This window comes from Curcuma longa, chromosome 12, assembly GCF_044706935.1.
Source record: "Curcuma longa cultivar G26 ecotype Majalengka, Jawa Barat chromosome 12, ITB_CL_G26_1.1, whole genome shotgun sequence".
Taxonomy (NCBI): domain Eukaryota; kingdom Viridiplantae; phylum Streptophyta; class Magnoliopsida; order Zingiberales; family Zingiberaceae; genus Curcuma; species Curcuma longa.
This window is the reverse complement of record NC_133872.1, coordinates 5,740,976-5,744,911: the sequence shown is the minus strand read 5'-3', so window position 1 is coordinate 5,744,911 and position 3,936 is coordinate 5,740,976. Positions and strand designations below refer to the sequence as shown.

At 36.8% G+C, this 3,936-nt stretch overlaps 1 pseudogene; it reads left to right on the top strand.

The window, feature by feature from the left end:
- The first annotated feature begins 4 nt into the window (after positions 1–4).
- Positions 5–1,777, top strand: LOC141842805 (uncharacterized; annotated as a pseudogene).
- Positions 1,778–3,936: the final 2,159 nt, after the last annotated feature.

Below are 3,936 nucleotides of genomic sequence, written 5' to 3'. Positions count from 1 at the left end.
CCTTTGTGTGTACAAGAAAAAGTTAAAAGGGAATGAGTTGATTAGCATGGGCAAAAATGTGTCAGCACTTATTCAGACTATTCCTCAGAAATGCGAAGATCCTGGAGTTTTCACAGTGCCTTGTGAGATAGGGAGTAGTCTTTTTAAGGATGCTATGCTGGATTTGGGAGCGTCAATTAATGTAATGCCAAAATCAGTGTTTTAGACTTTAGGAATTGGACCATTACAGCCTACAGGAGTTGTCATTCAGTTAGCTGACCGCAGTCAGACTCACCCAGCTGGAGTTATTGAAGATGTATTGGTTAAGGTGAGAGAACTTATCTTTCCCGCAGATTTCTATATACTTGACATGGAGGGAGACTATCTGGTCAGTAGATCTCCACTTATTTTAGGACGACCATTTTTGAAGACTGCAAGGACAAAGATAGATGTTCATGTGGGCACACTTTCTATGGAGGTAGGTGATACAGTGGTTCGATTCAGCATCCTTGACGCTATGAAGCATCCTAGAGAGGATCATTCTGTTCTTAGTTTGGATATTTCAGATGAGATGGATTATATGGATTTCTTTTCACAGATGGGTTCAGATTGTTCTGAGGTTGATTCTAGAGATGTTTTGACTACATTTTTTGCAGATTTTACAGATTTGGGAGTGGATGATATTTCTGATGGATTATTTCAGAGGGAGAGAGAAGAAGTATGCGTAGGGGATTGCTTAGGAGAAGCTCTACCCCTAGGATCGCCTAGAGAAGAAGAAGTATGCGTAGGGGATTGCTTAGGAGAAGCTCTACCCCTAGAATCGCCTTCTGTTGAGCAGACACAGGATGAATTGAAGTCGTTGCCTTCACACTTGAAGTATGCTTACTTAGGAGAGAATCATCAGTTGCCTGTCATTATAGCCCAGAATTTAGAACAGGAGCAAGAGAGCAGACTTTTAGAGATTCTGAGGCAGCATAAGAAAGCCATTGGATGGACCTTAGCAGACATTCCTGGTATCAGTCCTTCTATTTGTATGCATAGGATTTTCTTGGAGGAGGATGTGAAACCAGTGAGACAGCCCCAGAGGAGACTTAACCCACTGATGTTTGATGTAGTGAAGAAAGAGGTGACTAGACTTCTACAGGCAGGTATTATTTACCCTATTTCTGACAGTAAGTGGGTTAGTCCTATTCATGTGGTTCCAAAGAAGTCAGGGGTGACAGTTGCGGCTAATAAGGAGAATGAGTTGGTGCCCACCAGAGTGAAGAATGCTTGGAGAGTTTGTGTGGACTATAGGAAGCTGAACGAAGCAAGCAGAAAAGATCATTACCCTTTGCCGTTTATTGATCAGATGCTAGAGAGGTTGGCGGGTAAGTCACATTATTGCTTCCTTGATGGGTACACTGGATATTTTCAGATTTGCATCGACCCAGAGGATCAGGAGAAGACCACATTCACGTGTCCTTTTGGTACATTTGCTTATAGACGGATGCCATTTGGGCTTTGCAACGCTCCAGGGACTTTTCAGCGATGCATGGTAAGCATTTTTGGTGATTTATTAGAGCATTGCATGGAAGTTTTCATGGATGAATTTTCTGTGTATGGTTCGTCATTTGATGCATGTTTAGAAAACTTGTCTAGGGTTTTAGATAGATGCATTGAGACTGATTTGGTGCTTAATTTTGAAAAATGTCATTTTATGGTTGAGCATGGTATTGTTTTAGGACATATAGTCTCTAGGAAAGGCATTGAAGTAGATCCTGCTAAAGTTAGGTGTCTGGGACAGACAACAATTTAGGTGTGGGGGAGAAAGCTTTGTTTACTGTCAGTTTTTGAGCAATGGAGTAATGGATTAAAACTGATAACGCAAATGCTGCTGTTCAGAGTTGCAGAAATAGGAAAAGCATCTGAAGATTATTGCAAATTGAGTTTAGAATGAGCTATTAAGTGTGGAATTGTGGTTGAAGCAGAGAATTGAAATTCTGAGTTAATTCTGCCGGATTTTTGCACAAAAGAGGTTAATAGTTGCTGAAATCAGTGTAGATTTTTAAATATGGATAAGCTATGCAAATCTGAAACTGAATTTAATGTTGTGGAGCTGCTGCAATTCTAACCTACTCAAGTTAAGTTGATGTGAATCCATGGAGTGTTGAATGAATGATTCATTTGTTTACAAATGAAAAGAAATCAAGCTGGAAACAAAATTGAAATAAAGATGGAAATGGGGCTGAACAGAGTAAGCAGAATTTTATGAGTTTCGAAGAGTGGACTGATTTGGTTGGGAATATTTTCAATAAATTCATCGTAGAACTAGAATAAGTATGATTGAAGTGTATTGGAAATAGGTGTGAAACAGAACAGATCAGAGAGAAAAAAAAAGAAAAAAATCAGAAAACAAAGGGGTTGTGCCAAGTTGTTTAAAGGAAGTTTCAAGAATTTGATGGGTTAATGAATTACATCAGAACCTATTTTCATTAAATTGTTTCATCAACAACAAATTGAAATGTTAATGTTCCAGAAGCATTGATGGCAGCAAAGCAACAAAAACAGATTGAAATCAGAAAAATGGCAGTTTGAAATTTTTCAGCCTATTTCTGAAAATTTTGAGAGGCTGATCAGGAGCTGATTTTCAAGGCTAATTGAGGGTGAATTAGCATTAGTAATCAAGCTACAAAAGAAAAAAAAATGGAAGAAATCATGTGAAGAACTAAAATGAATAAGCTTGAGTTTTAAAAAAAAAGAGCATGTTAGCAGAATTTTAAATTGCAGAAATGCAGGAATTGAAAATTTCTGAAATGAATAGGGAATTGCAGAAACAAGATACTGAAATTTGATGGAAACTGAAATTCGAGGGTCTGAAATGATGACTGATAGAAGAAGAGAAGTATGAAAAAATGGCTAAATTCAATCATGTAGCATTTCTTGTGCCCAAATCTTCCACTCATCAAAAACAATTTCTTATTCTTATTCTTTCTTGCTTCAAATTGCATCCTGAATTATTTCTGATTTGTCATTATTGCTTTTTATTCTACCTTTATACTGGAATTTATATCCATAATAGTGGTAGAGAGTAGAAGATTAGCAAACTTATGGTAGTTCAAAAAACATGTGTAGCTTGAGTGCCCTCCACCAAAAAGCATACATTTTAGTCTAGAAGGAGAGCCACATAGTTTTTATCCTGGGAGGTTTGAGTGATATCATGCTCAATTCATTCATGAAAGTGGAAGTTGGGATTTAGTAAACTGAAAGTTAAAGTGAGTGCCCAAGAATGCTTAAGATCCTTGAACTTTATTGTTTTAGATGGTTGCTTCTTCGATTTACTAATCATGTTTCGGAATGTGTTTGGGGGGGTGCCATTGAAGTAGGATTTTAGTTTCTTAACTTGCTTGAGACAAGCAAGAATAAGTGTGGGGGATTTTGATGGTTAGTTTAATTGGTATTATATTTTGATTCGAATTGTTAGACATTTGGATTTATTTGAGTTAAATAATTGGTTTTGGAGTTAGAATTGCTAATTAGATTTTTTATTCATGATTTGTTTTTTTTCATATAAATTCTGTTAATTTTTGTTCTAGGTGAAGATTGGGATTACTGTTAATGCAGAAGAGCTCGAGTCAAGTCACTGTTGGACTTGATGGATCAAGTTAATTGAGTCAAACAATTGAGCCAGCAATTCAATCTACCTTTTGAACCGGACCAGGAAATTGAACCCGGTCCAGAGGAGAGAAAAGCCAGCGGCGGAGAACAAAATAGTGGCTTGACTCGAGCTCTTCTGCATTAACAGTAATCCCAATCTTCACCTAGAACAAAAATTAACAGAATTTATATGAAAAAAACAAATCATGAATAAAAAGATCTAATTAGCAATTCTAACTCCAAAACCAATTATTTAACTCAAATAAATCCAAATGTCTAACAATTTGAATCAAAATGTAATACCAATTAAACTAACCATCA